The 25625-nt window shown below is 37.9% G+C and overlaps 1 protein-coding gene and 1 long non-coding RNA gene across 4 annotated transcripts in view; both read right to left on the reverse strand.

Moving 5' to 3' along the window:
• The window catches only part of LOC308694995, a 102520-nt gene extending 93351 nt beyond the window's left edge, over positions 1-9169 (reverse strand). Inside the window, exons 1-2 of the long non-coding RNA XR_014030656.1 lie at positions 9049-9169; positions 2337-2472 (exon numbers count right to left, since the gene is read on the reverse strand). This is a non-coding gene — a long non-coding RNA (uncharacterized lncRNA). The remainder of the gene's footprint in view (positions 1-2336; positions 2473-9048) is intronic.
• The window catches only part of LOC308694993 (interferon-induced very large GTPase 1-like), a 46924-nt gene that overhangs the window by 14992 nt on the left and 6307 nt on the right, over positions 1-25625 (reverse strand). Inside the window, exon 1 of one of the 3 annotated variants that reach the window (XM_081372881.1) lies at positions 5324-5387. The exons of 1 other annotated variant lie outside the window; for it this stretch is intronic. The gene's annotated coding sequence lies outside the window, so the exon portion shown is untranslated. Of the gene's footprint in view, positions 1-5323; positions 5388-19705; positions 22435-25625 lie in introns of those variants that run through there. One more of the 3 variants, XR_014030654.1, reaches the window with a different exon arrangement.

Here is a 25625-nt window from a genome sequence, read left to right on the forward strand (position 1 = left end):
AACCAAACCGACGCCCATGCGGTATATAGGCTATAGTCTATATGTGCTGGGTGCAATGACGCATTCAAACCGACGCCCATGCGGTATATAGGCTATAGGTGTGTTCGACATCGGCTGCGGCTGGATGTATCCGATCGGCGAGAGTAGCCGCGTGCAGGCGGGGAGGAGCTGCAAACGGAGATGTGAAGTCGGACACTTTCTGGTTCCCGTGGTGACCGCTCACGTGGTGTTTGCATACTTTACCACAGCTGAAGTGAAATAAATGCAATATTTGCCAAATAATGTTTCAGAGACATTTTCATTCAATACTTTATGTATGTCCTGCTTCACACAGCGTCTGTTTCAACAAGAATAAAGTTCAACAGCTACTATCAATGAAGTGGAGTCTACGTTTTTTAATCAGTTTTACTTTGATAAACATGACACAATATAACATCACAACTACATGAAAAGAGTGTTTACTGTTATAAAAAACTGATTTGTGCGCTTTAGAGGAACTAAAGGTGTTTGAATAAACACGCAACACATGTGATCGTTGTCATGCAATGGATTTGGCCAATCGTGGAACAGCTGTGTCGTCATCAGAGCTCCTGCAGCCCAGTGCAGTCGCTCTTGAGAAGCTGCGCTGGCTGAGTTCTCCGGCTACTCTCGAATCGGTCTCGCGGTACTTTGATGGCATACGTCACAGTCACGTGGCGTCGGCGCTGGATCAAGTCGGACAAAATTTCTAACCGGCATGCACTGCTTCAAGTCAGCCGCCGATCGGTCTGCACAGAGCTGCATGAAGTCGAACAAGCCTTATATGTGCTGGGTCATGGGCGCCGTATAGGGGGGAAAAGTTAGGACGATTCCAAGGGCCCCTGACTGACAGGGGCCCCAACAAATAAGTAAAAACTAATTTAAAAAAATATATATATTATACACTATACAAATCATCATCATTCAGTATATTTCAAATAATTATACAATGAATGATGTCTTTGATTTTACTTATTTTGGCAATAAAAGTTAAATATCCCCATTGATCAAAAAGTAAACTTTCATTTTGACCGACCACCCCCCTGTATCTGCATGAAATGGTTTGGTCCTGCGTTAGCGTGCGCGGTGTTTGTGTTTAGTTAAGGCCTCATTATACTTCTGCGTCGGACCTACGCCGGAGCCTATACGCCGTAGGCAACGTGTTGGTTTTAATTTATACTTCTGTGTCGTTGTCCGCGTTGACGCGTACCTAGGGAGCATGTGAAACCCCGAGGGAGGGGTTCTGGCAGACCAATCACAGCGCTTGTGTCCGCATAGAATTGACGCGTTGTTACATTTTTGGAGAGGTGCACGTCAGGGTACGCCGTAGGGTACGCGCGCTACACACAGCCTACGACGTAGCTACGGCGGCAGTTCGACGCAGAAGTATAAATAGGCCTTTAGTTGTAGTTGCAGACAGTTAAGGCCTCATTATACTTCTGCGTCGGACATACGCCGGAGCCTATACGCCGTAGGCAACGTGTTGGTTTTAATTTATACTTCTGTGTCGTTGTCCGCGTTGACGCGTACCTAGGGAGCATGTGAAACCCCGAGGGAGGGGTTCTGGCAGACCAATCACAGCGCTTGTGTCCGCGTAGAATTGACGCGTTGTTACATTTTTGGAGAGGTGCACGTCAGGGTACGCCGTAGGGTACGCGCGCTACACACAGCCTACGACGTAGCTACGGCGGCAGTTCGACGCAGAAGCATAAAACAGGCTTTAGTCGATGCGATGCGTCAGCAACACAGAGACCACAATGTTGCATAGTAAAAGAAAATCTGGTTTTCAAAAAAGGAAAGACAAAAGAAAGGGTGTCAATCTGTAACCCAGTTTTTCACCAAGAAAGGTGGGTAGCCTTTAGTCTGTGCGTGGTATTAACCTGTTGTCCATACATAGTGAAATAAGCTAGCTAGTGTTAGCCTACATTTCATCAACATTTAATCAGTGCAGGGAAACGTTTAGCAAGATATTCATATTAAATCATTGTCCATGCCCCTGCAGACTTAACAACAGACGAGTCAGCAGCACCCCAGTCTCCCCATAACTACCCCCCCTCCCTGTCCCAGTGAAGAAGGTGAGCAACACTGTGGTAATGACTTAGCATCATTCCAGGGAGTCTGTGTGGGGTTCCCTGACTGTCTCTCTTGCTCTTTTTACCATAACAAAAAAAGAAAATGAAAATGTATTAATGACAGAAATCAAACACAAATTATTTTCTCACATAATGACCATTATGACATAAAACAACAACAACCTCCTGTCTGTACTGGATGCAGTTAGAAACAATGAGTAGCTTACCTCAACCTGCGTGTGTTACAGACAATATTAAAATAATCCAGTTTGATGCGTTCATTTAGACTGAATTTTGGCCATTAAATGACATCTATAGATACAGACTTTATTATTCCCATCATTCCAAACCTCAAAACCTATTGATTTAGTGATCACTTGATCTGTTTTGTAGCACTATAATAACCCTGGTGTGGAAATTCCGTTTTACACGTCAACTTTATTTTGTTGTTGGCATAGCCTATATGTGCAGTTAAGTTAAAAAATCTGCTGTTTTCATTGTTTTGATATGATGATGTTAGTTTATTTTAATTAAAAAGTTTTTTCTTCTTTTTTTTAAATCTGTCATTAATTTTACAATAAAAATACATTGAGACTGTAAAGGATTGCCTTAAGGACATTTTTATGTTGGCTTTTAATCTTGTATCAAATAGTGAACTGCATACTGTATGCAGACTTGCATTTACACAGCATAAAATATTGTGCTAGTACTAGTATTGAACTACAAGAAGCAAAACAGTTGCAAGCCTTTGATTAGGGTTATGTAAAGCTTTTGATGGGACAGTTAGGTCCTAGAGATGTGGTGACAACAGCTGCGCGGAGGGGGCCCAATTAGATTTTTTTGTCATGGGGCCCAAAATTCCTGGCGGCGCCCCTGTGCTGGGTGCAATGACGCATTCAAACCGACGCCCATGCGGTATATAGGCTATAGTCTATATGTGCTGGGTGCAATGACGCATTCAAACCGACGCCCATGCGGTATATAGGCTATAGTCTATATGTGCTGGGTGCAATGACGCATTCAAACCGACGCCCATGCGGTATATAGGCTATAGTCTATATGTGCTGGGTACAATGACGCATTCAAACCGACGCCCATGCGGTATATAGGCTATAGTCTATATGTGCTGGGTGCAATGACGCATTCAAACCGACGCCCATGCGGTATATAGGCTATAGTCTATATGTGCTGGGTACAATGACGCATTCAAACCGACGCCCATGCGGTATATAGGCTATAGTCTATATGTGCTGGGTACAATGACGCATTCAAACCGACGCCCATGCGGTATATAGGCTATAGTCTATATGTGCTGGGTACAATGACGCATTCAAACCGACGCCCATGCGGTATATAGGCTATAGTCTATATGTGCTGGGTACAATGACGCATTCAAACCGACGCCCATGCGGTATATAGGCTATAGTCTATATGTGCTGGGTACAATGACGCATTCAAACCGACGCCCATGCGGTATATAGGCTATAGTCTATATGTGCTGGGTACAATGACGCATTCAAACCGACGCCCATGCGGTATATAGGCTATAGGCTATATGTGCTGGGTACAATGACGCATTCAAACCGACGCCCATGTATATATATATATAGGCTATGTACATAATAAATATATATATATATATATATATACAGTACCAGTCAAAAGTTTGGAAACATTACTATTTTTAATGTTTTTGAAAGAAGTATCTTATGCTCATCAAGCCTGCAGTTAAAAAAAAACAAAAACAAAAAAAAACAGTAATATTATGAAATATTATTACAATTTAAAATAATGGTTCTCTTTTTAATATATTTTAAAATGTAATTTATTTTTGTGATGCAAAGCTGAATTTTCATCAGCAAGTACTCCAGTCTTTGGTGTCTTATGATCCTTCAGAAATCATTCTAATATGATGATTTGATACTCAGTTATTATCAATGATGGAAACAGTTGTGCTGTTTAATATATTTTTTTGGAATACTTGTTTCAGGATTCATTGATGAGTAAAATGTTAACAGCATTTATTCATAAAAACAGCATTTATTCAAAATAAAAACATTTCTAACAATATAAATCGTTACCATCACCTTTTATCAATTTAACGCATCCTTGTTGAATTAAAGTACTAATTTCTTAAAAAAAAAATAGTTATTGTTCCCAAACTTTTGAACGGTAGTGTATATTGTTACAAAAGATTTCTATTCTAAATAAATACAGTTCTTTTTAACTTTTTATTCATCAAATAATCCTGAAAAAAGTATCTCAGGTTATAAAAAAAAATATTAAGCAGCACAACTGTTTCCAACATTGATCATAAATCATCATATTAGAATGATTTCTGAAGGATCATAAGACACCAAAGACTGGAGTACTTGCTGATGAAAATTCAGCTTTGCATCACAAAAATAAATGACATTTTAAAGTATATTAAAAAAGAGAACCATTATTTTAAATTGTAATAATATTTCATAATATTACTTTTTTTTTAACTGCAGGCTTGATGAGCATAAGAGACTTCTTTCAAAAACATTAAAAATAGTAATGTTTCCAAACTTTTGACTGTTACTGTATATATATATATATATATATATATATATATATATATACATGGGCGTCGGTTTGAATGCGTCATTGTACCCAGCACATTTCAAACCAAACCGACGCCCATGCGGTATATATGAAGAGTTCAGATGCAAAAGCCTCTAAGTGCCATCTGAAATTTTCTTCTAGAATGATCATTTTTATCAAGCTCGTATATTTAAGTTCAGTAATTTCACTTAAATGGCAATGCAAATGATCTATTAATTGTCATTTAAGTGAAATTACTGAACTTAAATATATGGCTTTTGCATCTGAACTCTTTATATATATATATATATATATATATATATATATATATATATATATATATATATATATATGTGTGTGTGTGTATATATATATATATATATATATATATATATATATATATATATATATATATATATATACATGACGCATTAATTTTTTCTCTCTCTTTCGCGCAGGTCATGTTTTGAAAGACGATGTCCTGTAGCTTACTAATGTAAATAAATACAAATGTAGGCCTATACAAAAATGTGATGATGTCCGACTCGTTTTATGAAGAAGCCTTAAGTTTTCAAAAAGCATTGGATATATGACCCACTATTTATATACACACACACACAGTAATGAATGAGTAATACTGGTAATAATGAGTAATGAAGTCAAACCTGAGTGTGGAAGTCTTCCCTCTCTGTATCTTCAATTCGGTTAGGAGCCGCAAATGAATGTTCTCTGGCTGCTGTCTCTATTTATAAGGTTGTGACGTGGAATGCTGTTGTCTTGTTTATTTATTTTTTTATTCATGTGACGGAAGAAAGAAAGTGAAAGTGTTTTGGTGTCAGCTGATTTGAGCTGAGGTTAACTCTTGTATGTACATTTTTCTTTTTTTATTTCTGTCTTTTTATGTGTTTATGTTAATAATAATGCTTGTTTTTAATTATATATGTGACAGTGATAGAAAAGTTATTTGAATTAAATGTTGAAAAACTTGTTGTCATATTTCATTTTACGTGTTTTCAAGTTTCTGTTTTCCATCCTGACCAGTCTAAGGGGACAAGTTGTAAAGAACCCAAGTGCAGTTTATTTAACAAAACCAAACATGAAACAAAAACATGACATGAAAACTAAAAATAAAGACATTAACTTACATAACAGTAGACACATGGCAAACATGAGGGCTTAAATACACAGACTAATGACAAGACTTTGTCGCTATTTTTAGCGGCTTTTCAGGCCCCTTTAGCACATTTTTTCCAAAAAAGCGACTAGTGACAAATCTAACGACTTTTTGGACAAACCTCAGTAACCTCCAAATGTTGTCAGTCCTGCGAGTGCGAGCTCTTGCTTTCTCCCTGCCGTCACTCTCTCTAGCTGCGTGCATCTACCCTGTTCAGTGAATGGCTGAGAGGAGCAGCGGCTCATTCTTCTGTTGAGTGCACGGCAGATGACAGACATGAACGTGTTTTTCACTGACTTTGACTTATCACTTATCTGCTTCTCTTTTTTTACGAGGATTTTCTGCGAGCGAATTTACGAACGTTCGTGTTCATTTCACGTGCGTTTCACAAATATGCACTTAGCACGATCGTTCACAGCTGTGCTTTAAGTGCTACTTAAGAGTCGCTGTCCGTTTGTCAAGTGCTGAAATGTCACCTTGTAGAATGGCTTGTAATTGCAGCACACGCTTGCAATTTTAAATGTTTAACCATAACGGTTTTCATCTGATATGCATTTTCCACGAGGTCAATAATCTATAAATGGACTGTTTCCCAAAAGCATCGTAACTTAAGTAGCACTTAAAAATATTCGTAGATCTACGAGTGCTCTAGAGTATCGTAAGTGCATCGGAAGAAGACAGAGTTATGAGGTAATCTGCAGGACAACCGGCAGATTACACCTTTAACTTTATTCAAAGGCAATGTGATAAGGTTATGAATGTACTTTATTGTACACTTTATTACTATTTTTTTTTGGTTAAATGAATGTATAAATTAAATAATTAAAAAGGTCAAAAAAGAAAAATAGAAATCTAAAAAAAGAAAAAAATAGAAAAAATAGAAATAATTTAATCTAATAATTTTAATCAAAATTAAATTATTGAACATTAAATGATTGATGCACGAAAACCAGCCATGTATTGGGCATTTCTTGGTTGGCCATCATTGGTCCCACCACCTGTTTTATTAAATGTTGTCCTCTGCAGAGCCCTTTTCCTTTTAGCAAGGCTGGCAAAGTCTTCCTGACCTCCAAGTCCAAGTTCCAAGTCTTCCCACTTCTTCCTGACCTCCTTCCCTGATCTTTTAATGCCCCTATAGTTACAGTCAGTTTTCTAGCAAAATCCTCCCAGATTTTTTATTTTTGTTTATTTGAATGACTTCCCTTAAACCTCCTGAAAATAATATGTTTGTATAGCTCCACCTCCTCTAAAATTACCTTAATCTCCTCTTTAAAAAAAAAAAAAAAAAAGGTATTTTCTTTTTTTTTTTTGGTTCAGCCATTTTGCTGGTGTCTCCACTCGTAGGTTTGTGCTTTTATAGATTATTGACCTCGTGGAAAATGCACATCAGGTGAAAACAGTTATGGTTAAACATTTCAAATTGCAAGCGTGTGCTGCAATTACAAGCCATTCTACAAGGTGACATTTCAGCACTTGACAAACGGACAGCGACTCTTAAGTAGCACTTAAAGCACAGCTGCGAACGATCGTGCTAAGTGCATTTTTGTGAAACGCACGTGAAATGAACACGAACGTTCGTAAAGTCGCTCGCAGAAAATCCTCGTAAGTGCTAAGATCCATCGTTATCTGGAAACGCACCCCTGTTCAGTTCCTGCACGCACTGAATCGTCTGAAGTGATTTCAATTCACACTCGACTCGGAATCGTAACAGGAAGATTGAACATCAAGAGCGTTGGATGAAGTGGCCGTGGACCTAACGTTACAGTAGGATACAGTCAAGTGAGAGCAAATCTTCAAATGCATCATATTTTTGCCAGCGATGAAGATCTTTATTAGTTGAACATCTTCGTAAGCTGTCTGTGAATGAATGATTCCACAGGACGATATATTCGATTTCATTTCACTCAGTTAATTAGCCTGACTTCGTCATACTCATATTCTAGTCAGAGCAACGGAGTAAATGACGCATGTTCTTCGTTCATATTTTCAACCAACAAAATGTCGCAGTCGCAGCTCTCTGTTCCTCTTTTAAAATGAATGCGCTGTGGATATATTCTATAACAGACGCGATGGCGGAATCTACACATGATGTTTCATAAACAAAGTTCGGCTAAAGCAGGGTTCACCAATCTCGATCCTGGAGGGCCGATGTCCTGCAGAGTTTAGCTCCAACCCCAATTAAACACACCTGAACCAGCTAATCAAGGTCTCACTAGGCATACTAGAAACTTTTAAACAGGTGTGTTGGAGCTGGTTGGAGCTAAACTCTGCAGGACAGCGGCCCTCCAGGACCGAGATTGGTGAACCCTGGGCTATATGGCTACCGAGCCCACAGCCCTCTCCTCGGACAGCACGTCATATACGCATTTATTCTATCTGACTTATTTGTGTGAACTCGTAAAATCTCATATACGCATTTATTCTATCTGACTTATTTGTAAGTGTGAACTCGTGAAATCTCAATTCTCCAGCGGCAGTCATCTTTGTTGTAAACTAATTCAAATCAAGCGCTCTTTGAGTCAAGTCAAGTCAAGTCAAGTCATCTTCATTTATATAGCGCTTTTAACAACGTAGATTGTTTCAAAGCAGCTTCACAGAGATAAGCGTATAATTTAAGGTAACAGAGATTGTTTTGGCTTTATAGCAGAGTTAAGTTATTTTCCATCTAAAGTTAGTTTTGATTGATTTGCTTCCGTCGGAACGATCATTTGTTATTAAATCAGGGGCCGCTAAGACGACACCATTCCCTCTACAAAGACTTTAAACGCGAACCTGTGAGAAACGCTGATGGCGTTCACATGCGCATTTAGAATGGGTTCTATAGTTATGTGCATTTGAAAATACGCAGGTTTGGAATTCCCTACAAGCCAAGCCTAAACAAAGTACTTGTCTTTCCTTATAAATTTTGATAAAGAATTTTATTTTTTATTTTGTTGCTTTGGGGTAGGAACGCGAAACGAATTTTCCCGACAACGCTTTATCTGTAGAGTGGTAGTGGGATCCTCCATAGGGAGTGACTAGTTGGCACTTCAGCACTGCGAATTGTCATCGGTCCAGGCGAAGGTCCTTCGTCAGATCTGGATACGGCCTGGATCCGGCAGGCTGCAGGAAAACCTCGGGATAAACACAGACACTAAAATTAGCGTAGATGCCATTCTTCTCATGATGTAACGAGTACATCAGGATTTATGGGAAGTGTTCCCGGTTCCGGCTGACCTGGGCCGGGTTTCCCGATAACGATGTATCTTAGCTCTTAAGAGCGCTTTCTACGTGCAAAGTTACGAACGCTCGCAGCAATTCCACGAGCGTTTCCCAAAAATGCACTTAACATGAACGCGCGAGAACGCGCTCTACGTGCTACTTAAGAGTCGCTGTCCATTCGCGAAGTGCTGAAACATAACCTTATATGGAATCGTATTCTGAACGTTTAACCAAATAATTGTCATCTGTTGTGGATTAGCAATCAAGACAAGTTTATATAAAGCACCTACAGGCGGAGGCACTGACAAAAAAAAAAAAAAAAAAGACCAAAAGATACCTTTCAAAAAGATTAAATTAATGTCCTTTTAGAGGAGATAGAGCGAAACAAAGATGTAATTTTTAGCAGATTTAAAGGATTTCTTTTATTTATTTTTTTTCATTCATTTAATTTTGATTAAAATTATTAAATTATTATTATTATTATATTAAATTATTAAATTATTTCTATTTTTTTGTTTTGTTTTCTGACCTTTTTAATTATTTAATTTATACATTAATTTAACCAACAACAAAAAAAGAGTAATAAAGTGTACAATAAAGTACAATCAAAACCTTATATTATAATCACATAGGCTACATTTGAATAAAGTTAAAGGTGTAATCTGCCGTTTGTCCTGCAGGTGTCCTCATAAATCTGTCTTCTTACGATGAACTTGAGGATGTACGATTACTCCAGAGCACTCGTAGATCTACGAAGATTTTCAAGTGCTACTTAAGCTACGATGCTTTTGGGAAACAGACCTTAATATTAAGATCAGTCGTACGATCATTTTTACGATCAACTTAGGCTTACGATGCTTTCGGGAAACGCAGCCCTAATCTATGCAGCCTAAAATTAAATTATAGAAGTCTATAATGTATTATGTGAATGCTAGGTCAAAGAGATGTGTCTTTAATCTGGCTTTGAACTGACAGAGTGTGTCTGCTTCCCGGACAATGGTAGGAAGACTGTTCCAGAGTTTTGGTGCTAAATAGGAGAAGGATCTACCGCCAGCAGTCGATTTTGATATTCTAGGTATTAGTAACTGGCCGGAATTTTGAGATCGCAATAGACGTGACGGACTATAATGCGTTAAGAGCTCGCTCAAGTACTGTGGCTAAACCATTTAGTGCTTTGTAAGTAATCAGCAATATTTTAAAATGTATGCGATGTTTAATAGGGAGCCAGTGCAGTTTTGACAGAACCGGGCTAATATGGTCATACTTCCTGGTTCTGGTAAGAACTCGAGCTGCTGCGTTTTGAACTAGCTGTAGTTTATTTATTAAGCGTGCAGGGCAACCACCCAGTAGAGCATTACAATAATCTAGCCTTGAGGTCATGAACGCATGAACTAATTGTTCTGCATTTGTCAATGAGAGCATATGACGTAATTTAGATATATTTTTAAGATGGAAAAATGCAGTTTTACAGATACTAGACACGTGACTTTCAAATGAAAGATTGGTATCAAAGAGCACACCCAGGTTCCTAACCGACGACGAAGACTTAACAGAGCAGCCATCAAGTGTTAGACAGTATTCTAGGTTATTACGTGAGGAAGTTTTTTGTCCAATAATTAGAATCTCTGTTTTTTCAGAATTTAGAAGTAGGAAATTACGAGTCATCCAATTTTTTTATATCCGCTATGCATTCCGTTAATTTTGTGAATTGATAAGTTTCGTTAGGTTTTGAGGAAATATAGAGCTGAGTATCGTCAGCATAACAGTGAAAGCTAATGCCATGTTTCCTAATGATATCTCCTAATGGTAGCATGTACAGAGTGAACAGCAGCGGTCCTAGTACTGAGCCTTGTGGTACGCCATACTGAACTTGTGATCGATGAGACATCTCTTCATTTACTGCTACAAACTGATAACAGTCAGATAAGTATGATTTAAACCATGCTAGTGCAATTCCCGTAATGCCAACATAATATTCTAATCTATTTAAAAGAACGTTGTGGTCGATGGTGTCAAACGCAGCACTAAGATCGAGTAACACTAATAGCGAGATACAACCACGATCGGATGATAGGAGCAAATCAATGTGACTCTAACGAGAGCTGTCTCTGTACTATGGTACGGTCTAAATCCTGACTGGAAATCATTTCTTTCAAGAAAGGAACACAGTTGTGAAGATACTGCTTTTTCTAATATCTTTGACAGAAAAGGTAGATTCGAGATCGGCCTGTAATAGACTAATTCTGTAGGATCAAGTTGCGTTTTTTTAACAAGCGGTTTAATCATAGCCAGCTTAAAGTTTTTTGGTACGTATCCTAGAGACAAAGATGAATTAATGATATTAAGAAGAGGATCTATGACCTCTGGAAGCATCTCTTTCAGTAGCTTAGTCGGTATAGGGTCTAACATACATGTTGTAGATTTAGATGATTTAATGAGTTTAGTAAATTCCTCCTCTCCTATAGCAACGAATGAATCAAATTTTTCCTCAGGGAGACTACAATGCACTCCCTGATGTGATACTGTAGTAGACGGTTGCATAGTTATAATTTTATCCCTGATATTATCAGTCTTATAAGTGAAGAAGTTCATAAAGTCATTACTGCTGTGCTGCTTGGAAACTTCTGGGCTTGAAGCTTTATTTTTCGTTAGTTTAGCCACTGTTTCAAATAAATACCTAGGATTATGTTTATTTTCTTCTAATAGGGTTGAAAAATAAGCAGATCTAGCAGCTTTTAAGGCCTCTCTGTAAGTAATCGAGCTCTCCTTCCATGAAATGCGAAATACCTCTAGTTTTGTTTTCTTCCAGTTGCGCTCCATTTTTCTGGCTGCTCTCTTAAGGGCCCGAGTGTGCTCGTTGTACCACGGCGTTGGACTATTTTCTTTAATCTTCTTTAAGCGCAACGGAGCAACTGTGTCTAAAGTGCTGGAAAAGAGAGAGTTAAGAGTTTCTGTCGCAATATCTAGTTCTTCTAAGCTATCTGAGATGCTGAGATGATGAAACTGATCAGGAAGATTATTAATAAAGCAATCTTTAGTGGCAGAAGTGATAGGTCTCACATATTTGAAACACGGAGTCGGCTTTGCAGCCTTGGCTAAATGCAAATTACACGAGACTAGATAATGATCTGAGATGTCATCGCTCTGCTGCAGAATTTCAACGGCATCCACATCTATTCCGTGTGATAATATTAGATCTAGAGTATGATTACGACGATGAGTAGGTCCTGACACGTGTTGTCTAACTCCAATTGAATTTACAATGTCTTTAAATGCCAATCCCTTTTTCATTATCGATGTGTATATTAAAATCACCAACAATTAGTACTTTATCTGCAGTCAATATTAATTCTGATAGAAAGTCCGCAAATTCTTTGATAAAGTCTGTATGGTGCCCTGATGGCCTGTATACAGTAGCCAGCACAAATCTCAAACGTGATTTATCATTTACACTATATATTTTTATATTAAGCACCAATGCTTCAAAATAATTATATTTAAAACTTGATTTCTTAGTGGTTTTGAAACTATTACTATAAATTACAGCAACACCACCCCCTTTGCGTTTCAGACGCGGCTCATGTTTATAACAGTTATCTTGCGGGGTGGACTCATTTAAAGTAATGTAATCGTTTGGTTTTAGCCAGGTTTCTGTCAAACACAGCACATCTAGGTTATTATCTGAAATCATATCATTAACAATGAGTGCTTTTGAAGTAAGCGATCGAATATTCAGCAACCCAAGCTTTAGCATTTGCTCATCTGTATTATAGCTGTTTTTTATTTGTTGAACATCAATTAAATTTTTAACCTTCGATGGGTTAAAACGTTTTTTTGGATTTCCAAATTCGGGGAACAGACACAGTCTCTATATGATGATAGCTAGGTGAAAGAGGCTCTATGTGATAGGATTTATCTGACCTTGGTGACGCGAGGCCGCTAGCAGACAGTCGGTTTAGCCAGTCTGTCTGCTTCCTGACCTGAGCCCCAGATTGTCATGTTTGAGCTCTAAGACTATGAGCCATATTACTAGAGAGAAGAGCAGCACCATCCCAGGAGGGATGAATACCATCTCTTTTCAACAGGTCAGGTTTGCCCCAAAAACTTTTCCAATTGTCTATGAATTCTATATTATGTTGCGGACACCACCGAGACAGCCAACCGTTAAGAGAACACAATCTACTGACTATCTCATCACTCCTGCGAACAGGAAGGGGGCCCAGTAGCACCTCAATGCAGTACACAAGATCCGAGGGGAGGAGTCGGATCTTATATAAGGGGTGGAGATTGGTAGGTTTAGGGGTGGAGATGGGTAGGTTTAGGGGTGGGTTTAGGGATCAGGGGGTGGAGATTGGTAGGTTTAGGTATGTAAGGTGGGAGGAGTTGAATTTTATCCGACTCCTCCCCCCGGATTTTATGCTCTGCAGTGAGGACCATCTCAGGGGGCCAGAGCAAATTACAGTCCTTGACATCGTACTTGCAAGTTCACACACCTCTTTAAAATTAATTTCGGTGATCTTGATCTTGATCATGAATAATGATCTTAGAGAAATTACGATTAGCATTAGCCAGCACTTTTAAATTTGCTTTGATGTCAGGCGCTCTGGCTCCCGGCAAACATGTGACTATGGTGGTTGGTGTCTCTATCTTCACGTTCCGTGTAATAGATTCGCCAATAACTAGGGCACAATCATTCTCAGTGGGTGTTTCACTGAGCGGGGCAAATCGATTTGTTATGATAATCGGAACGGAAGAGTGGTTTTTAGATCCGCGACTAGAGCGATCCCTCACTGTCACCCATTTGCCCGGCTGCACAGGCTCTTCAGCCGGAACCGACTCATGTAAAGTGTTCACTATGCTATGCGCATCCAAAACATCTGAAGCTCTAGCACTCTTACTATCCTCAATTAAAGTTTGGATGCGTGTTTCTAATTCTGAAATCTTCTCTGTCAACCTAACTGTCTCCTTACATTTATCACATATAAATCCTATATTGCCGACAGAGAAGCCTATGCTAAACATGTGACATGAAGTGCAGGTGACAATAACAGGACAAGACATTACTCACCGTGTTTGTTGATTGATTCTTACTCACCTGAGCTTTTATGAACTCAAAGGCACGGACGCGCGAGAGAAAAATAAATAAATAAAAATAGCTGAGCGCACGGGTGGCGCGTTAACAGGCTAGCAAATTACTAGCGTTTTGTGCTAGTAGTACTAATAACAGAAGCTAGCGATGTCAATTTAATCTGAGATGTTGGGTAAAATGTAGTAGTATAAACAACTAGAAATGGTAGTAAATGATGGTTCAAAACAAAGAAATACAAGGCTAAGACGGAGCTTACAGCACCGAAGCAAACAAACACACTCACAGCAGGCAGCGAGGCAGACAGGAGCAATCCGGTTGTGCACAACGGTCCAAGTTATTTATTTAAGAAATGTACATACAAATCACACAGCTAATAACGTATTAATTTAAACAATGCATTAATTTAAGGCAGAAACAATGAGCTCATTGAGGCAGGGAATACATCTTAACAATTGATTAAGATATATAGAAAAAAATAGCATTGGTGCATGTTGATTCAGAGTTTGCTTCATCTGAAGTCTTCATAATACGGTTAGGATCCAAACTGGACCTGACATATTCTCTAGTTACCTCAGGATGGGCATCCCAAGATAAAACAGAGAAGCAAGTCAAAAATAATTAGCGTCACTGCTGTTCATAACATTAAGCAAAGATAATCATGTGCATTTGATCTGATATCTGGAGTATACGGTTTTGAGATGCATTATATGAGATATGCGTCTTTAATCTAGATTTAAACTGGGAGAGTGAGTCTGAGCCTTGAACATCATCAGGAAGGTGTCACGGGGACACACAGGAAAATAGGTCCAAAAGCAGTGTGATGGTAATGATTTATTAAAGCGTAATCCAATTCGTCGTCATCCAGGCAAGGTTCAAAATCCATGTTAGCGAAACAAAACAAGAAACAAAACAAGAAACAAAACAAGAAACAAAACAAGAAACAAAACAAGAAACAAAACAAGAACCTGACCTCAGACGTGTGGTGACAATATGATGACTCCATGACAAATACTAACCAGACAGGGTATAAATACACAGACACTAACGATGTAATGAGGAACAGCTGCAATGATGAGTGATGAGAACAGACAAAGGATTGTGGGAAATGCAGTTCCAGAAGTAAAGGTGACAGTGAGGGAAAGAGACCTCTAGTGGACACCCGGGGAAACACAAACCAGACACTGTGACAGAAGGCTATTCCAGAGTTTAGGAGCCAAATGGGAAAACGCTCTCCCACCTTTATGGACTTAGATATTCTAGGTACTATCAGAAGCACAGAGTTTTTATGATCTTAAAGAGCGTGATGGATTGTAGATAGAAGATTAGTTAAATATCAGGAGCTGAACCATTTAGGCCCTTATAGGTCAGTAGATAATACTTTATAATTGATACAGAACTTAATAGATAACCAGTGTAAAGATGATAAAATTGGTGTTGTATGATCATATTTTCTTGACCTGGAATCACCACACTTAAAGGATGTACACCCAGATTTTTTTACTCTATTGCAAATAAACAAACCACAGATATGACACAAAAATATTTTGTTTAATAGCTTAACATTCTGGCTTCATGAAACATACCTCAATCAAATGGTATTGAGGGCTTACTTTTTTTTTATTAATGGAATCACTCAATGTTAAGGAAAAAGCCTTGCCTACGGGGCATTTGAGGTGAGCAGCGCCTCTGTTTCATGACAAACTCCATCCAGAAGAGGGCGCTGTCTAATGGATTTGATGGAGTGGAGGAGACATGCTTGTTCTGTAGGATGGCTCTGTAAGCTCTGTTTCAGAAAAGATATCCTCACTGACAGCACTTAAGGACAGTATCTTTGCAGCCCTTCTCTTTTAGTTGAGATTGTAATATTGCTTTAAAAAAGTGTCAGTCCAACCACTTTAACATCATGATAAATGGCTTCCTAAACTCAATAGGTTCCTCCATGAGCTACAAATACTCTAATGTCTGGATACTAGCGTTTGGAGGAGGGTCTCCATGTTCCTTTCAATGGAAACACCAGCACTTTTCCACAGACACCTGACAGGCACAAACATGTTATGTTAAAAATATTAAAGAAAGACACGAGATCTGAGCACTGTCCCATTATTAGCTACAGGAAGGATGATATTCCTATTCTTTAATTATCATATAATAAATAATCAGTAATATCTCTAAAATAATATTTCACCAGCCATTATGCATGAAAAAAATGAACAGCGTAACTTACCGTTGGTCTGTATAACACAATGATATTTCTTTGCAGTGTTGAAATTATGTTTTTATTCAAAATAAATGCTTCTGATCTCCATACTATACTGTGTGTTTAAAATTCTCTGGGAAAATGTGCAAGTTCTGCATGTGAATGTTCTTGCTGTGAGAGAGTTCATCAACTTTGACATCTTTTTTCATGATGTGTTCATGTTTTAGTGTTTTTTTCTCTTTTTATTCATTCTAAATACAGCTACTGTCCTCTTTCTCATCTTAGATCCCTTATATTTACACATCACTTTCTTACTGGTTATTTCATGTCACTTTACAGCCATCCTGTAACTTAAAAAAATTGAGTAAACCCGTTGCCTTAAAATTATTAAGTAAATAAACTTCAGAAATGTGGAATTGTCAAGTTCACATAACTTATTTTTTCAATTAAGCATTGAGTTTATTTACTTAATAATTTTAAGGCAACAGGTTTACTCATTTTTTTTAAGTAAGTGAACTGAACACTTTTTACAGTAATATATTGTGCCAAAGGAACAAGTGTGGCCACAGAGTCATGCTGGTCACAAAAACAAACACAGAATCAGTCACAGGAACTCATTGTTGGATTACTTCCTGAACTACCCAACCCATTTCCACTAATATACTTGATATGTATACACCAGTTTACAGTGTTGTCGTCCAGAGTAAATGAAGAGTGCATGATCATGATGTTGTTAAAAAACTGGAAATCTTTATTAGAAAATGAGAATATCACTACAAATTTTGGTCTGAAACTAAACTAAAATTTCAATATCACCATATGTTATACAAGCTTGTTGATAAACAAATGAACAATAATAATATGACAATTTAATGGGAGCTTCCCATTGTGACAACATGCCCCATTGTATTTTTATATTTTAGTTTATTTGTACTTAGTGCAAATAGCAGCTGCCAATAAAAACATAATATATAAAAACATAAAATGACATACATGAATTATAATAAAATGATTATATGACTAAATTAATAAATGATGTAAACTGAATAATAATAATAATAATGATAATATGAATAAATGATAAATCTAATGACAACTACATAAATGATAAATGATTATAAATGATTATGAAATTAAATATAAAACAAAGTGTTAGGGAATTTTCAGTTAAAGACAATGACCAGATATGATTAATGAAGACCAGGAGTTAGAAGTGCAGTCAATATAAGACAAGAGTCAGAATTATAATAAATTGAAGATATTTTTTTACTGAAGATAGTCTGCAGTTTCATCAGGCAGAAATCAGCTTCAAGACTCACAAGGAGTTCGTAGGCCGTTCCCGTTCGAGAACACACTCCTTCAAAAGAAAAGGAAACATCACCAATGTACGCTTGCTTTCTTAAAGTAAAACACAGGTTGATATTGAAAACCCTTCGATCCTTCAGAGAAACGCTGAAATGAAGCAGGCCTTCCTCTTAACATGCTCTCTGTGTGGAAGATGTAGCTAAAACAAATCAACAGCTAATATATTAATTATTTTATGTCTATCATTAAAGAGTAAACATGCATGAAAATATGCATGCGAATAGAACCATGTCATAGATGATGAATTACAGCTTTCACATGCACATGTTGACTCGTGTTATCTGTAAGACCTTCTGTAGCCCCGCCCGTTTTCAGCAGTGCGCTCTGGTCTGTATTTCCACAGCGATCTTAAAGGGGTCATATAATGCCATTTTTGTACAAGCTAATATGATTCTTTAGGGTCTAAATTAAAAGTTTGTAATATACTTTAATTAAAAATTCTCATTAGTATTGTAAGAAAACACTAATTTTACCTGGTCAAAAACAGCTCTGTTTTCAGCACGCCGTTTAAGTGCATGTGTCTTTAAATGATAATGAGCTTTGCTCGCCCCGCCCCTCTGTTCTGTGCGGACACCGTTTGTAATAATAACACAATAACCATAACGCGTTGTCCATTATAAACGTGGGATTATGAATTATATTGAGAACATTGTACATAGAAAACATGACGTAATGTGAAGCGTGCAAGCGAAAGGTTAATAAAACGTCACACTCACTTCAGTTCTTCTGGAGGTTCAGCAGGAGCACGAATAGTTGCCGATCCTTTTTTCAGGAGCAGCTTCTTAGCAAAACCAGCTTTACTGACCCTTGTGTGTAAAACAGTCTGGTGTGTGAAATGATTCGCGCAAACATGACAGCATTGACGTTGATCGTGGGGAATATTCCCTTCGAAAACAAAACTCAGCCACTGCGTCTTCAGCGGTTCGGATTTAGGAACATCATCAACATGACTGCTGTGTTCCTTATTACTCCCAAGAACAGAACAGCACAATCGCTTAGACGCCATTCTGCTCATAGCCAGTGCTCCAGCGTATCAACAATGACGCGCGGACTATGATTGACAGATCGCTCACGAGCGAGGGCGGGTCTGTGTTGAAACGCTGCTGTCAATCAACAATCGTGGGAGGGGCGTCGATTTTGTGACCTCACACAGTCGAACGGCTTGATTTGAGAGAGGGGAAAACATATAAGAAGATTAAAAAAAAACCACTGGATGGATTTTTATCATTTTATGATGGTTGTGTACAGGCACTGCCAACACACATTTCAGTACAATCAACTTGTAAAAGTGCATGTACCATTATATGATCCCTTTAAGAATTTATGAATGAACTGCCCATTTTAAAATCTTCCCGGTCTGACATATGTTAAGACATCTGCTTTAAACATCACAATGCTCGCGATAACTCGTTAACTCTACAATAAGTAAACCCACTTCACCAGCTAATTACTCTTCCACAGCGATGCCATAGAGATATACTGAACTACCGCTAAAACGGAAGTTCAAAGACAATATTCTAAAGATGGCGGCGCACCTGTGTCTCTGGCGCATACGGTCTACAGGACTGAACTCTTTGTTTTAGTATTAGTGTTCTTGAATGAGCGTTTGGTTTAACTTCATCTTTGTTAATGCATATTTACTGTAGATCTGGCAAATGTGGCCGGTTACTCGCACGTTAAAAGACAGTTTGAAGATGGTTTAAATGAATAAACCACCCCACCCCCTCTATATTTAGATGTTACTAGAGATGCACGGATCAATCTATCACTATTTTCTCTTAGTGTAAATAGAATCTATCGCCTTTTTAAACTTAGTGCAAAGATTATATTACAGTGCTGATGTCTTTGATCTTCAAATTATCTGATGATAGCCTAAGTAAAATGAAGCCCTTTATGTTGCTTCCGTTGACTTGAACTTAAATGAAACCAAATTATGGAAAATTTAGTTAAAGCTGTCAAGTTATTATTTCAAGTATAGGTTCCTTTATGTTTTATGACTTCTAGGAGGAAGAAGAGGAGAGCAGGCACAACCTGACACTTTCTGACTTTCTCAGTTTGTGTTAATTCACTTTGGGTTCAGAGTATTTTTTTTTTTTTTCATTACTTTCACACGTTTAGTACAATTATGTGGTTTTGTTTCATTAATACGGTTTATACTTTTTTTTCTTGATTTACCCTGAAAGAAGGGAATAAGTGAAATGTGACAACATATGCCCCATAGGTGGGGTATATTATAACATGACCATATTACAGAATAAAATGTTTTCTGATCTAATCAAAAAAATATACAAGACAAACTAAAATATTTTCTCAATAAAATACATCAACTTTTTTCATATAAAATAGGCCTAATGGCATTTTTATTAATTCAAAATAAGGTAATTTTTGAATTTGACAACAAACACTGCGAAACACAGCTATACAGCATAGTTCAAAACATATAATAATTAATAATTTCTGACTCTTAGTCTTTATTCATCTTTTCTAATGGTTTCTCAATAGAATTCATAAAAGTGTAAAATAGAATAGCATAGTTCTAATAGCGGCTCATTGTAACGCAGTGTGACAACATGCCCCGCTTTAACAACTGGGATTTAAACTCTGCGAGTGTCTTCTGCTGGTTAGATCAACATTAAAGGACTATCTCAACTGTGAAATAACAGATATAAGATTAAAATAATATCAGCTTCCCTCATTTTAAATAAACGCTAAATAAATGTAGTGATTTTTTTTAACTTTGGCGCATTTTTTCCCCTTTCTCTAGGCTATATTGTTGATATGGCAACTAGTAAATACAGTAAGTTTAGTCATGCTAGCATGTGTGGAAGGTTTTAAATATAGGATTATGTTTTCCTTGATTGTTTTCCCTGAAGAGATAGCCTATAGGCGTTGCTGTTGTTGCTGTTGTTGAAAATGAAAGTAAAATAGTGACGCGCTCGTTCGTTGCGTTTCACCTGAAATGCGAGTCATGTTTTCATTAAAATCAACACATTAATAATTTATCTCTCATATCCACTCGCAATTATTGTAATGCTATTTTTTATTACTCGATCACCCGCGGATCAGAAATGAACCAGCTGTGCCAACCACCTCCAGTCTCCCGTTATTCACAAACACACAACATGCACTTTCTAAGCTGTTTTAAAAGAATAAGCTTGAATTTTATTATTATTATTTTGTTTACCTCACATCTTTGGCAGACCTTTATTGCTGTCTTTTCTAAGTCTTCTGTTTTCTAATTCAAGGTCTTGTATTCTTGCTCTCAGATCTTCAATTTCTTCCTCACTGTCATGAAACTCCTGCAGCTGATCTGGAAACCTGTCACAGAATCTTTGCAATTCCTCCAGACTTCCAGAGACATTGATCACATCCCGAACCTGCTGGTAAACATGTCTGATACTCCACTGAGCGAAGAGGTTTTGATGTCCATCTCTGAACATTTTCATCCACTGGCAGCCATTCGTGGGTCTGAAGAGCAGAACATGCAGACGGCCTCGTCTATAAACCCTGAAGAGAACATCTGGATGCTGGTTCAGCTGGGTGTCTCTGTGTCTCTTTTGTTCCATTTCAGTCATGCTTCCAACATTTAGTCCTTCATACATGTCTCTGACCGCTGCCATTTCTTCTACTTTTCCCTTACGACATTTGTTCTTCTCCATTACAAGACAGATTCTTTCACAATGACAAGTCAGGGAAGAAGGCAGGAACTTGCTCAGCGGAAACCCAGCACGGATTTGCCAAGATGAAAATGAATCAACATGTTTTCCAGAAGGGTTTAGTCACGTGACTAACAGTATCTCCGTTCGCAGTGAACAAAGTACAAACCTCAAAACACAAAGCTCAAAGTGTCAATATATCAGATTTTGTGGATGTAGCAACATTATAGTCAAAGGTGTTTAGACAGGAGAACAGAGAAGAGAGAACAGAGGGTGGGATCAGGAAAAACTAAAAAGAGGAAATGGGCAAAATGAATCACATTTGTGTTCATGCGTCTCTATAGCACGCATTGTGTTTGTCTTGCAATTTATACGCGAAATGAGTTTTTACGTGCATATGATACGCCCTTTATTGCGTGTAATACACACGCACCCCACACCACTACTAAACCTACCCTTTACCTACTCATGCGTATCCTATGCACGTAAAAACTAATGTTCGCGTAAAACTTGCACGATAAACACAATGTGTGCTATAGAGACGCATTTAGTGTGACTGGGTTGGGGTTTTTTTATGCAAACTGCCTGTTTGTCTTGTTCAATAGGCTATACATTACTTTCATTAGGTCACATACGCTTTTGTTAAAGTTTATTCAATTCTAGCTTTTTATTCTGACATTTAACCATCAATAAAAGTTCATTAAAATGTCAGGTTGAAATAAATGATGAGCAAAATGACAAAACGCAGCAGTTTAGGTTTTATTTTTAAAATGATCTCAGGAACAGAAAACAAGAAGAGAACAATAATATATATTAAGATTTTTTTTTTTTTGTAGGCAAGAATTTATGGTTTATATAGAAAGTGATATATAGAAACTATATAGAAATACAGGCTTTATCCAGAAATTGAATTTCAATAAACACGCATATGCAGATACATATAAACTAGTGTGACAGATTTAATCACAGTTGTCTGGCTTAAGTGTGACAGCGAAGAGAAACACAAGAGTTTCATATTTGGTCTGCTTTAAATCTGGTCAAAAGATGCAGATCTTGAGATCTTCGATGTCTCCCGTCAGATGAAAACATGATCTCTGTGTGGAAGAGATAAAATAGTTTTCTCAATTGCTAAAACACAATTTCTGAAACCTTGCTCCATTTTCTGAAAACATTAAACACAAAACCTCATCTTCAAGCACTATTCACAAAACCTCTGACTCCTCTCGCAAAATGAAACTTTCGCCTCAGAACAGTTTTACCGGTGTTCAAAATCAAACACTGCTCTCAAATCATAGACAAAGTGATCAAAATGATATACACTATCAAGCAGTCAGTAAACAATACACCAAAAAAACAGAAAACACATTGTTCGAAACATACAGTGGGTACGGAAAGTATTCAGACCCCCTTAAATTTTTCACTCTTTGTTATATTGCAGCCATTTGCTAAAATCATTTAAGTTCATTTTTTTCCCTCATTATTGTACACACAGCACCCCACATTGACAGAAAAACACAGAATTGTTGACATTTTTGCACATTTATTACAGTTTTTCTCGATTGTTTACACACATTTTCTGAAAGCATGCCTCATATTCTCAGAACTCTACACACAAATCCAAAAAAACACACACAATGGGCAAAACCCCTCAATTCTCCTGCAAAATGAAACTTTACATTCAAAACAATGTTATTTCTTCTCAAAATGGTATTTTGTTTTCAAATGACACACACAAACCATCACATGAATAGACATTTATAAGAACCAGTTGAACACTGATGTGCTCAGTGTAAAACACTATGATGAATGTGAAACACTTCTTCTCCATTCATCATAATGACTTAGGCCTTTTTTCTGTTCAGTGTTACACTTTCTACAGACAGTACATACATAAGTGTGTTGTAAAATATTTGAGAATATTGTTTTTTATACTCAGAACACACAAATACATGATAACAAATATATTTTATTTTCCCCACAAAAACAATGTACACCGTGTACATCCCAACCAACACAAAGTTGTACATACAGTGGTCTACATACAAAACAACAGAAGAATTTACTGTATACAGTTACAGTAAAAAAAAAAAAAAATCCAATGTTGGCATCCATTGCTCCATTGAAGAGCTCACCTGTTGAAGAGCTCACCTGTTGCCCTTTTATGCTAAAGCTCTGATTGCTAATTGTAAAACTGTGTGACGGGTGTTTGCCCATGTGAAGAGTCAGTGTGCATATCTGAATGGCAGTGTGTTCCTTGTGAAAACAAGAGATTTTCTGCATGAAAATTGTGCCAAAAGCAGAGAATTGTGTGTAGTGTTATGAGAAAAGTGTGTTTTAGAAGTACAATTTGAGTGTAAAGCAGGAATTGTGCTTGTAGTTTAGCAGAACTGGTTCAGGGGGTTGGTGAATGAGTTACATGTTGTGGTCATTGTGTCTCAAGTACCAGAAAATGTGTGTAAACAATTGAGAAAAACTGTAAAAAAGAAAAACTGAAATATCACATGGTCCTAAGTATTCAGACCCTTTGCTCAGTATTTAGTAGAAGTACCCTTTTGATCTAATACAGCCATGAGTCTTTTTGGGAAAGATGCAACAAGTTTTTCACACCTGGATTTGGGTATCCTCTGCCATTCCTCCTTGCAGATCCTCTCCAGTTCTGTCAGGTTGGATGGTAAACGTTGGTGGACAGCCATTTTCAGGTCTCTCCAGAGATGCTCAATTGGGTTTAAGTCAGGGCTCTGGCTGGGCCATTCAAGAACAGTCACGGAGTTGTTGTGAAGCCACTCCTTCGTTATTTTAGCTGTGTGCTTAGGGTCATTGTCTTGTTGGAAGGTGAACCTTCGGCCCAGTCTGAGGTCCAGAGCACTCTGGAGAAGGTTTTCGTCCAGGATATCCCTGTACTTGGCCGCATTCATCTTTCCCTCGATTGCAACCAGTTGTCCTGTCCCTGCAGCTGAAAAACACCCCCACAGCATGATGCTGCCACCACCATGCTTCACTGGTGAGACTGTATTGGACAGGTGATGAGCAGTGCCTGGTTTTCTCCACACATACCGCTTAGAATTAAGGCCAAAAAGTTCTATATTGGTCTCATCAGACCAGAGAATCTTATTTATCACCATCTTGGAGTCCTTCAGGTGTGCTTTCATGTGTCTTGCACTGAGGAGAGGCTTCCGTCCGGCCACTCTGCCATAAAGCCCCGACTGGTGGATGGCTGCAGTGATGGTTGACTTACTACAACTTTCTCCCATATCCCGACTGCATCTCTGGAGCTCAGCCACAGTGATCTTTGGGTTCTTCTTTACCTCTCTCACCAAGGCTCTTCTCCCCCGATAGCTCAGTTTGGCCGGACGGCCAGCTCTAGGAAGGGTTCTGGTCGTCCCAAACATCTTCCATTTAAGGATTGTGGAGGCCACTGTGCTCTTAGGAACCTTAAGTGCAGCAGACATTTTTTTTGTAACCTTGGCCAGATCTGTGCCTTGCCACAATTCTGTCTCTGAGCTCATAAGGCAGTTCCTTTGACCTCATGATTCTCATTTGCTCTGACATATACTGTGAGCTGTAAGGTCTTATATAGACAGGTGTGTGGCTTTCCTAATCAAGTCCAATCAGTATAATCAAACACAGCTGGACTCAAATGAAGGTGTAGAACCATCTCAAGGATGATCAGAAGAAATGGACAGCACCTGAGTTAAATATATGAGTGTCACAGCAAAGGGTCTGAATACTTAGGACCATGCAGTTTTTCTTTTTTAATAAATGTGCAAAAATGTCAACAATTCTGTGTTTTTCTGTCAATGTGGGGTGCTGTGTGTACAATAATGAGGAAAAAAAAAGAACTCAAATGATTTTAGCAAATGGCTGCAATATAACAAAGAGTGAAAAATGTAAGGGGGTCTGAATACTTTCCGTACCCACTGTATAGTTCTCAGGGAGAAGTAAATATTTAATCTCCGTCATTGTCATTTGATGAACGAAAACATGTTCTATCACAGTAGCTCAAAATTGATCAGAAATTTCTACTCTGCTTTGCTCTTTGCAAATTGTTTTTGTTCTTCCTCCTCCTTGTACCCTATTTTTACAGTACTGTACCCTGCATCTCACAAACTTGTCCTTTGTCTCTGTGATACTGTAATTCTTGTTCTTTGTTGATATGAACCTGCAACCAGTCAAAATCTATTGAGCAGTCAGTGCTGTTACAGTTTTTTCCAACTGCTTACACACGTTTTCAAAACTATGTCTCCTTTTTTCCTGCTTACACTCCTTTTTATAAGTGTAGCATTTT

Source organism: Scardinius erythrophthalmus (genome assembly GCF_964197995.2).
Source record: "Scardinius erythrophthalmus genome assembly, chromosome: 8".
NCBI classification, from domain to species: Eukaryota; Metazoa; Chordata; class Actinopteri; order Cypriniformes; family Leuciscidae; genus Scardinius; species Scardinius erythrophthalmus.